The sequence below is a fragment of the Haemorhous mexicanus genome, chromosome 6, assembly GCF_027477595.1.
Source record: "Haemorhous mexicanus isolate bHaeMex1 chromosome 6, bHaeMex1.pri, whole genome shotgun sequence".
NCBI classification, from domain to species: domain Eukaryota; kingdom Metazoa; phylum Chordata; class Aves; order Passeriformes; family Fringillidae; genus Haemorhous; species Haemorhous mexicanus.
The window spans coordinates 25,292,253-25,304,385 of record NC_082346.1 but is presented as its reverse complement, the minus strand read 5'-3'; positions in this window follow the sequence as shown (position 1 = coordinate 25,304,385).

Here is a 12,133-nt window from a genome sequence, read left to right as displayed (position 1 = left end):
TGGTTTTTTATATCTTCTCCCTGCATATACAAACCACAGCTCTGAATTACCTATTCCACAGATTTGTTGCTGGAAAGAAAAATAAAGAGTTCAAATATAAATATGAGGATGATTTTCAGATTTGATCCCTCTACATTGCAGTTCTAAGAGCAAAATAAATGAGATAGAGAGAACACACTCTTGCATTTGCAGGGACCAAGAAAATTTCTTCCTTTCTTTTCACCTGAAAATGCTGGCTCCTGAGGTCCCTTTTACCAAGCCTGAACAGTACTGGAGACAAAAAGATTTAGTGCTGATTCCATCAAAGTTCTGACTTACCTTTGGCATCTAACAGAGTGATTTGTTTCTAATTTGGAGAGTTCAGTTTCAGGTCATTTTCTGATTCCTCTTGATTTTTTTTTTTTTTTTTCCTTTGACAGGGTTCTCTGTACTACATTCAGCATGAGATCACTTTGATAATAGAAATAATTAAATATTTAGGATAGCCAGACAAGATTTTTGTTTATGTGAACTAAAGGTAAGATTAAGTAATTCTCACCTTCAAATTTGTTTTGTTTGGAAGCTGCTTTTTTTCTAGAAATGACTGATTTCATGAACAGCAGTGACAGCAGCTTGTGGCTGACAAATGTCAGTCGTGAAAGCATTTGAGGTTTAAAAGAGTTAGAAATTAGCACTGATATTTTATTTCTAGATTTGTTTTTTGTGATACAATCATTAGACTCTGCAGCATTGAACCTGCTGTCAAGAGAAAAGAGTCTGGAATCATAGTAAACCTCCTAATGTTTCCACTGCACTGGGAACATGGGCTACAGAGCTCCTGAGTCTGCCTTGAGTCTCAAAGTGTCCTTGTTTGGCTCTGAAGCCCTCAATCCTGAGAATGCACTCTCTATACACTGTTACCTGGTACTCTGGTTAAAAGTGAGCATGTGCTCTGACATGTGATCTCCACAACTGCAGCTCCTTCAGGAGCATCCACCTGCTCTGCTGTGGGCCTTCCATGCACAGCAGGGACTATTCTTCTTCACAGAGCATCTCCTCTGACCTTGGTGCCCCCTATCTTGCTCCTCACTCTTTTTGTTTCCTTCTCCTCTCTCCCTTTAACGTTTTATACTCTTTCTAAAATACATTTCCACAGAGATGCCAATACATTTCCTCAGCTGTGTCCTGGTGGGGTCTGGGTGTAGCTTTCTCCAGCTGGCTGTGCCCAGTGTGGAACAGATCCTGCCCTCTTCCCACAAGGGCCTCTCTCTGCCCCCTACCAAAACCTTGCCACCCACACACTGCATAAAGTGACATTATAAATGACATAAAATTCATTTTAGCTCATGTACTTTTTGTTCCTGGCCCCTCCTCTCTTGAGACAGGCGAAGGTCACGCAGTGGAGGAATGACTGCAGGAGGGGCATTGTGTGACGCTTGCTACAGAAAATGGCAAGCAGATAGTGCTGGAAATAGGCTGAAGAAAAAGACAGTCTTATGATTTGTGCAGTTGACATAAATAAGTGGTTTATGTTGTTCAAAGAATCACCAGCAAAGGTGTCAGCAAAAGGAGGCTTAATATTGAAGTGAAAGCACACCAAGGTTCATTGTGGCAAGGCCCACTCTGCTGCTTACTGGGTAGATAAAGGACACAGAGAAAAACTGGACTGAAACCTAAAAAAGATCAATCAATCTAAAGCTAAAATCAACCAGAAGTTGTCTATGAGGAGCCTGCACATGGAAAAGGGTAAGGATAGAAATGCTGAAGGATGAAGAGGAACAAGGAGCCTCTCCCACTGAGTCACAAGGTTCAGGATAGACCCCTTGCTAAACCTCACCCTGAACTTGACCAGTGGTTTAGGCCTAAAGGTTTTAACTGCACTTCAACCTAACAGCACTCAATCAATAGCTCAATTTAAACAATTTGGCAAAATATGAATATAAAATTGACTCTAGCACAACAGTAACTCACTTACAGTTACTTACAGATCTAAAGTTGTAAAGAAGCTCAGAAAGCAACATTCATAGTACATTTGCTATGGCATATTCACACCTGCACACAGGCAGAGAGAGACCTGAAGGAGAATGCACAAGGTATGTACCAGTGAAACTTCCCCTAGAATTCAGCACAATACTCACATCAGATGCCTTTGCACCTTCTCCATGGACAAGGGCTTGAGCCTCTGGGACTGGGGGTTTCAGCCCAGGCTCCATCACAGGTGTTCAGTGGCAGCACTCCAAGTATAGCAAATTTGAGAGTTTGCTGGCTCTAAGAGCTGTCCCAATGAGGAAAGGATTGCTGGTTGTAGCCCACTGCAGTCCAGGAGAGCACAGAGGGTCTCACTCTCAGGACCACTGCTCATAGGGTCCCCTTACAAATGGCTTTAGAAACAGTGATTTTCCATCCTGACCACAATTCATGCTGGAAACGTTCTTTGAAGGTTTGACAACAAAAATGTTATTCCATTTAGGTTGCTATTCAGGCAGGAAAACAAAGTTTCCAAGGCTGTTTGTTAAGAAAGAAGCTCTGTAGCCAGCTCCCAAGTTCCTGGGAGCAGGTGGTGTTTCTGATAAGCTCAGATGAGTTGAGCACAGGTGCTGCTCATCAAGGCCTAAGGAGCATTTCTGAGATCATGGTGTGGCCCGAGGAAAAGGGTGGGGTGTGTTACACCACCACAGCAGTAAAACTGCACTCTGGAGAAAGAGATTTCATCCCAATCCTTGCCATAAAATTACTAGATAGTACTTAGCAGTTCTTTAAAACAACAATGACCAAGTTCTCTAAGGCAGAGAGATATTTTTCCTCCAACACTGTGACTCACAGCTAACAAATTAGCTGAATGAGCCCACAATCAGATCTTTAGCCACAGAGGCAGATGCCTAGAACAAGCCAGGTATTCTAAGTATGACAGGAGATAATGAGGAGCATGGCATAATCCTGAGATGACTTACAGAGGGTGAGATCAAACTGTTGCTAGCTGAGCTCCAGCTGGACTTTTAGGCACAGACTAAAAATGTACACACTGCCAAGCTGGCCCCTCCACAGCTCTGCACCACACTGCATCAAAGCTGACAGGCTCCATACCTGAGCTGACTCTTCACAACCTCTGACCTAGTGTCTCTGCATCCTCAGCATCATTAATTTGCAACCCAGATAAATCATCCATACATCATTAACAACTGCACATCTAAGGAGCCTCAAATTTTTTCCATATCCAGGTCCCTTTTCCCAGAATTTTCATTTTTCTGTACTCTCTCTCTGCTGCACAAAATACACACACACACTCCCCTCCCTGCTCCAAATTGAGACTAAATTTTCTACCACCATGTATAAATTGGCAGCTAAAAGGTGCTCTTCCAACTTTGTGCACACCTTCTTTTGGACAAGACTGAGAATTTAAAATTCACCATTAGGTAGCTCACTCTTGCTCTGGAGAACTTCCTTAAAGTTTCCATTGTGATCTTTAAAAGCTGTGATGCAATTAAAGCATTTTCCATTTTGCAAGTCAGCAGCCAGGACATCTTCAAAATGTTAAATGGTTTGTTTAAATTAAAGCACTTGTTCTATGCTTGAGTTTAATGCTTTATACCAAAATCAATACGAGCACAATGCAAATCAGGTCAGACAATTGAAACAACTGGAGAATCTTAGTTCTGCTTTTCAAGAGTTCAGACTATTTAGTAATAATTTTCTTCTAAAGAGTAAATAATATGTTTTCTATTCATATATTCTACACTAGCAAACCAAGGAAAAATAGATCACTCACCAATCTCTGCAACTGGAACGAGCCCTGTTTCTTTTAAGCAGGAGTAGCTTGAGAATGTTAGGCAGGTGTTGCAGTAAGTTAGAAAAATCATAAAGAAAGGCTTCATAAAATCAAGGCTGCTCTCCTAGAATCAGTGTCTGGCCTTGTCAAGCTAGCTCTTTGCAAGTTCCAATGTGAAAGCAATCCTGGTGTGAGCAGTTTGTTAACATAACAATCTATTCCTGGGTGAAAAACAACTGGCACCTGTATAAACTGTTTTTACACAGTTAGAAAAATGAAAACTATCACAAACAACTTTTCCTCCATGTACACACTGGGGGTTTGAGTGAATAATATAGGGTGACAACTTGTTACTAACCAATAAAGTAATTAGCAAGAAACCTGCTACCCAACTGGAGTCACAAATGAGGTCTGTAAAACTCTATAAAAATGAGTTATGTGAATAAACAATGGGCTTTTTCCACCATGAAGAAAATGGAGTTCCATGTGATTTATTTCCATAGGCAGATTTCCCAAATTTTCAATTATTGAAATAATGTCACCTATCGGCTCATAAAGTGCAGAGTTATTTACATTACTTTCAAATGCCAATAACAATGCATCTTGCTGAAAATTGATTCCAAATCTGAAATCACTTACCATTTTCCAGTCAACTTAAACAGCATGCTTTTCAGGAAACTCAGTTGTTCATTGAAATCTAGGTCTGGATCAATGACTTCAGGACAGTTTCCCATTCCCAAATACTAACATTCAGACACTCATAGCTGCTACAAGCCGTAATTTTTCAGCAAGTGTCAAGCCAATTCCACCAGCCACATTCACAGCAAAACTCAAATGAACACATGGCAGCACTTTACTAATCTCTCCCTGCTGTCTGTTTTTTCCATCAGGGTGGCCCTGCTTCACAGCTTCACGTCACTGTGTAGCTTAACTTGCTGTACATGTGGGATGTCCATTATTTGTTCTACATGCCAAGATTACTGTAAATGTGCTGCAGTAAATTCATTAAGAAACTCAATTTGTACTCCTTTTTTTGTTGGAGGCATGGTATCTCAGCAGCAGTCATGCCTGCTTTTCCCTCTGCTGGTGCTTTGCTGACTCACCTACTCATTGATACAGCAGCTTTATTTGGCTGTGCAGCACCAGTGCACACACAAATACAGCATTTACCTCTTCTTCTGTGGAGCACTGAACTATGCAACTTCCAGAGGATGAAATATGATGGCTGGGTTTGCCTTTTGCTGGGCATGTGCTGCTACAGGCCTGGGAGGTAGAATTAAGGTACAGCAAGAAAATGCATGCAAGCTGTCAAGTCAATAACCTATGAAGAAATTTTTGGTTTTGTTTCACTTCTGTCAGCTGATGTTCTATACTTTTCTCCATAAACAAGCAAAATTCGCATGAATTCTTTAAAGATCATGCCATGCCAAGCACCAATAACTGTATAAGCTGTTATTTGAAGAAGAATTATGGGTAGTAAAACACTGTAAAATAGCCTACATGGATTTAGTAAAAATGTATAGATTTTAAGCTGTAAGTTGGGAAAATTAGAGCTGTCTCAAGCTTTTAAAAATACTACTTTTTTGGGGGTGCCATTTTAAAGGCACATTACATCAGTCACTAAAAGAGAAATAGCTCTGCCAGACAGACCACACAAAAACGCAAGAACAGAGAAAGTTATACAATACAAAAGCCAAACAGAAAGTAGAATGCATATCCTGTTTTAATTTTCACTTTTCTTTTAGGTTTCTTCCACTTTTCGCTGTTTGTATTGCTTCTGCTACTTCCAATTCTTGGAAATCTGGTAATCTCAATAATTTTTATCTTGACTTAATAATCTGTTCAGTCAATAGAAAAATCAAAACAAAACAATTGATTGAATCAACTGCAGAACATTTTTCAGACTACACCAAACTGAAACAAGAAATAGAAGATTTAAGAGGGTAAATATAACTAAATAAATTCCTCCTTATCTTTTAGTTATGTTCATTTGTAAATTTGACTTATTAGGTATACTGTCTTTATTCATCAGATGGCACTTACCAATTCCAATAGCATAACCATTAATATGACACATTCTAATCCAGCTGTCAGCTTCTCTCTCTGACCTCAGTTTTTCTCTTGTATAAAGGGTGATGAAAATGTCTGGAATATCTTCTCATCCCCTGAAGAAATGTAAGAACTGCTCTCCCAAATGGCAGACTAAACTACCCAGTGACATCATGATTTGGATGAGGTTGCTTTGAGCCCAAAACCCCGAAACCAGATTTGAGCCTGTGCTAGAGAACACTAACCTGGGGCCAATACTGGACCAGCTATGGTATAAAAAGGTATATCCAATGCTGAAAAAATGAGTAACAGATGTAGTGAATGTACTGGATTTATCTCTAGAATCAGGAGAATCAGTTCTCATACATCAGTTCTTCATACACTGTTGTTTCAATTTCATTATAATACACCTATAAAGAGCACGAGACTTAGAGATTTCATCAAATATCTGAGAAGCTGTGTTTAAATGATTGTTACAGAATGGCTCATAATTAAAATCCTAACCCTTAAAAATGGCAGTAAAATATTGTGTCATATCATTCTGTAAATACAGCTAAATAGTTTCCTTAAAGGGCTATGGAGATCATCTCTGAAAAACCCTTTTCTCTCTTTGAGCATATAATTTTCTGTGGTGCCTTACCTGTTTACTATTCTGAGTACAATTTACTGTTCTGAGATGGCAGACCTATGATGAATTTCGGAATTCAGTCAATATCCCAGTATTCTGCCCATTAAAGCTGGCTATTGTGTGAGAAAATTCTCAGAGTCTAGGCTTTTAAACTGAGGGAAAAAGGAAGTGCTCCCTGGAGAAAATGGGTATTGGATAGTGTCACTTCAGTTTTGCCCAAGGGGAGTTTGACATACTTGCTCTTGCTCCAAGAATTGATCCTTTTCAGACATTGTAGAATCCCTGCAGTAAGATTAGCTCTGTCTCTGGAAAAAGAAGGTGGATCTCATCAACAAAAACCGGTGTATTTCCACGTGTTCAGGAGAAGAATACACAACTTCTGTACTTATAGAAAATGTTACAGAGAGAAATTGCTCCCACGGTCATGGAATAAATAATAAACCAATTAAAAGAAATGAAATTATATATTTGTGTGGAGCTTGGCAACATGCCCAGCTCTGCTGTATAGATGTGAGATTCATAAACAGCTCTTTCATCAAACTGACATTATCCCCCCAAATGACGAGACAGTTAATATGTCAATTGAGATGTCAGAAGAAGAGATTTTGATCAAGGATTGAAAAAACCCATTCATCTACTCTACAACAGTGCTGATAGTACTATCTGATGGTTTTGCTGCCAAAATTTCCAAAGTGAAGTAATCAATAACTAAATGAAGTAATCAATCTCTCCAAATCATATTATACAGGAAGAAAACTTATTTTCAGTTACTGGACACTACAGAAGTCTAGAAAATTAAGTGAAGGGAAGAGGCTGTACTCAGCTGAAACTGCTGAAACTACAGGGGAAATCAGGTCAGCAAAATTCAATTACAAGAGCTGTGTAAGCAATTGAAAAAAGCACACTAATATTCATTAGAGGAAAAAAGGGTTTACTTAAACTTTCAAAAATAAATTTAAATTTGAAAGCTTAAATAGTCACAAAATATCTGTTTGAATGTGATTATTCACACTTTAAATTCTAAATGGGAAATGTGTGGGTAAGCTGCACAAGTGACAATTACAATGCAGAAACCATACTACTTAGGCACTGAATTAATGCTATAATTTGAATCATGAATATCCACAACAAATTGTTCATAAAATATTCACGGAAAAACGTTCACCAAATAAATTTACAAACTCAGGCAATAAAGTTATTGTGAGAATTTTTCTGAGCCTTTTGTCAACAGAAGAAAGAAATTAATGTACTGAATAAATTATCCTCCAGAAATAGCCTCTTATTTTGTGATTACTGTGGAGATTGGCAAAAGTAACAAAAACTTTAATGAAACTGAGTATTAACATTTTATTGTACAATTTATTTAAATGGGAGAATTTAAGGATTTTTAAATTGTGGTAACTTGTAAGACTATCTCATTTTACATAGTTGATTTGGGCATATCATTACTGCACTGGGATAGCCTTGCCGTAAATAATGTTCTAGGGAGAGAAGAATTGTATATCCTCCAAAGAAAGGGATGTTTTTTCTGTTTTGAAAACTACTTGAGTGCTCTTATCACTATTGGAATAGCTTTTCTTACATGTCAGTTGAGGTAAGGTATCGTGTGAAATCTAAATGTCAGTCACCCTATCAGAAACTGGTAGAAACAGAACCAGATAACAGACCTCAGACAAAAGCAGACTAATGCACTTCATTTTGCAAAGATATTTACTGGCAGCTCCAGTTTATTATGCAGAGCATAACTTAAAAAGTTTTGGGGTAATACCAAAAGATTTGGGGGCTGAGTTTAAGTAGACTGCTACTTTTCTTTAATTTAAAATATTTTATAAATATTTATTCTCAACACAAACAATGCTAGGTATCCGTTTCCCATAAATCAGGTGTAACATGCACATATCCAGCAAATACAGATGCTAAAAATAAACATTACTAGCTGATCAACTCTGGAACACTTTAAACTGGAGTGTTGTCCATCAGCTGAGATCTTAGTATTGCTTAGGCACAAAAAACAGCTCTAGACTGCCGTTAGAAATGGCATGTATTTGGCTACAAATAATGTCTTCTGGAACCAATACAAAGAGGAGTCTGAATCCTATTTGACACTTTGAGTTAAAGCTATAAAAATATCTTGCTAAATACCATGGAAAGAGGCAGGATCAAAACTAGAGCAGATTCAATGTGCTATTTATTCTGTTCGTAGAAAGACCAGTGACTTTACTGCCTATAAAAATTACAACTCGGTTTCCTTCAGAAATGAATATTTTAAGCTCTCTTGCACAGCTTCATTCCTGTGAACAGCTGTTTTAATTCCAGGAGATTAAAAGGATTACATTTGGGAGTTTAAGTGTAACTGCAGCATCCATTTCTTTCTCCCTTTGGGGCATTCAGCGTTGCCCTCCTGTGAATGAGTCATGCTTCAGGTTCTAATAATAGATCTCGAGTCTAACCAGTAGTACCTTACTTGAGTCAGGTTTTGGGGTTTCATACAGCTTTTCATATTCCTGTAAGCAGCTTCTCCTTTTACTCCTCTCACGTAATGTAACCCTGAGTTTGCAGTTTAACATAGTGTTGGTGGTGGGTTTCCACAAGCCAGGTCCATCAGTTACCCCTAACTTAATACTTCTGCTCCACAGTCCTATGTCCTCATGCCATTTTACTTCAAGTGGTAATTTACAAATGTGATCAAATAAATATTTATATTACATCTAAATATTTATATTACATCTAAATAGATTAGGAAATCTAATTAGCAACACTTATATGTGCATTTGAGAGGTGGATCTATACGAGCTAGTGAAGGCAAAGTATAAGACAATGAAGAACCATTGATGTTTGGAAGTGAGTCCTTTCAGCCAGTTTTGGACTGCTTACTGCTAAAAAACAAATTACTTTTGAATCTTTATATTAAGACAATCATGCTTCTTCCTAAAACCCAGAAGATTCCTAACTCCTTTTGGCTAAATCCAATAGAAATTTTTCTCCAAGTTTGTCATGGACAAGAAGAACAATAAAGTATATAGCAAATGGAAGCTTAAAAGTAAACAAGAAATAATTATAAACATATATCTCCTTGTGTGAGTATTCCCTCTGAGTTTATTTCTTTCAATTTAAATTGATTATGCACCAGCAATACAACTGAATTCAGTCTTTACAATCCCATGACACAATGAAGGAAAAGGTAATAGCTGTAGATTAAAAACATCCAAAAAGATGTTCTAGAAGACAACAATGCAATGGAAGTACATATCCTGCACAAAGACAAAGGACTGGAAAGAAAAGCAAAAGATTCTTCCATCACGTGGCTTGAGATAAGAGTCCAAACAGTTGGGACACAAACTGCCAGCAGGACAAGGCAGCAGCAAGATCATGGAAGAAACAGACACGGCCTATTGATGTTCACATATTAACTCTCAATACAGGTGGAGAGTTAAAAAGTAAACTCCAATCATAAAAAATACTCCTATCATATAGTTACTGACTAAAACCAGGGCCCACAACTCTGGTTGGTAATTCAGACTGAGGCTTGAGAAGGATGGAAAGCATTATAATGAATCAAACATTTACCTAAGCATCCTCCTAAGATTTAAGCACTTTCATTGTGCAGATGGTTTGACAGTTTCATGTTCATGGGTCTCTGTGGTACTTTCTGTCTGGTTACCTTGGTACCTACTGCAGAACCATCCTAAGCCTGTCCTAAACCACTGGCTACCAAAAGAACAGCAACATTCCTGCCACCTTTTTATCTCCTGCTCGCAGATCCCTGAGCGCACTGAGATCTTAATTACCCTGAACAGCTTCACCCAGGAGCTCCTTCCAAGCCTTCAACTCGTGGGCCTGGGAAACTCACTGCAGCTCAGACCAACACCTTCAGTCTCTGGTGAAGCTACAGAGGAGGTGCGTCCCTCTCCAGTGTTGTCACAGCTGTGCCTCTACTTGGCCATGAACCCTATTCATCCTGGCCCCTGGACTAGTTTTGCCATTTGACCTTGGTCTCCCTTGTCTCCTGTGAACTTCCCTGGTGATCACTGGGCTGTATCTGCCTATTCCTTCTGATACTGGCTTTACAATTTTCCTGAAAGAGATATGAAGCAGGAAAATTCAGGCAACACCTATTTTGCCCATTAATGACAAATAAAAGTGCTTTCTTTTCATTTCCATTGTTTGGTCTCTCGTTCTTATATATGTAAAAGGACAAGCACTCATTGAGGATGTAGAATGATATTACTGTTTAATGACTTTCTGATTGTGCTTTGAGTTGTAACTATTTTCCTGGATTCTCCTGGCAAAGGATAATGCCAATAGCTTTGAACCTTGAATGAGATTCAGAAGAGTTGCTATGAATGACTGTGTGTGCTACAATTGAAGGGGAAAAAGGAAGGTTGCGGGTTTTGATACTTTTTTTTAACAACTCAAAGTAGTCAAAAAGTCAGACTACAAGTTACCACTATTCTTTAAAGCAAAAAAAATGTTATCCCTCATTTAATTGCCTGAGTCTGTGCAGTGCCTAGTGAAAAAAAAATTGAGACCATGAGGGGGAGATATACTGAAATATGCATGAGAATTAGAGCCTTCTGCCTCCTCATAGTAAAACCTCTCATGTTCAAACAACCTGTTTGTCATTGCTGAAAGGATATATCTCTTTTCCTGCTGTGGTAATGGGAAAAAGGGAAGGCACACTCAATAGCTGCAAACTTGCTGGCACACGAGTGTGGGATTTTCCATTGACTGTTGCTGAATGGGGTGTAGACCCTGTGGTCATGCCATAAACACTGCATTCCTCCATGATCCTGCTGAGTGCTGTGTCATGGGAATTATGTCCTTTGTTATCAATACAGGCTGTTCTTGTAACCCTTGTTTGGCTGCTTCTTCCAGTGATTTCCCACACGTGCACATTTCCATCCCCGCAGCATTCCTGGAAATCTTTGTATTTCATTCCACAAAGACTGGCCCAGCTGGATTGCTATGGATGTAGTTTGGGGGAAGAGACAGAATCCTAACAGAGACGTTCTGCTGCATCCCTGGGAGGCTTTGCATACATGAAGTTTTCCACACTCCCAAAGAGATTTTGGTTCAGAAGTCTCAGCTTCACATCTCTTGGGAAGCACCCTAGAAGTATAAACTTGCAGGGGAGCCTCAAAATGTGCCTAGGGCTCTGTCCTGCTACTGTAGCTTCCAGACCAGGACTGCTTGAGGGAGATGCCCACTTCTGTCCCAGAGGGGGCTGAGCACATATCTGCATAGGGTCCAGGGCAGTTCCTATCATGATTTGTGATGCTGCTCTCCCTGCTGAAATAGTCCCTTGCTCAGCAGGTGTTTTCTTCACCAAGACGGTGTCTCTGAAGATGGTGGTGCTGCATTATCTGGTATCTCTTCTGGAGACAGTCAAGGATGAGGGAGAGGATGCAGCTATAACTGTATGTTTGTGTGTGTGTGACAATGTTTGAAGTGAACTGAGCCCTTTCGGTGGTAGCCTTGTGAAACCACGCCTAGGCTGGCACTCAGGAAATCCTGCAGCCCTGTCTGTGGGGTTCTGCATATCCCTAGAGCTGGACAGAGACCCTCACTTGTATCAGGAAGATGTTACACTTTGCTATAGGGCAGTAAGTAGAGATGTGATCCCACTGAACAGGGTGGCTTCTACCCTTGGGTTGAAATCAGGACAAGGGGCATTTATGGTCACAGCAAGGGGATGTTAAAGTCCTCAGGAT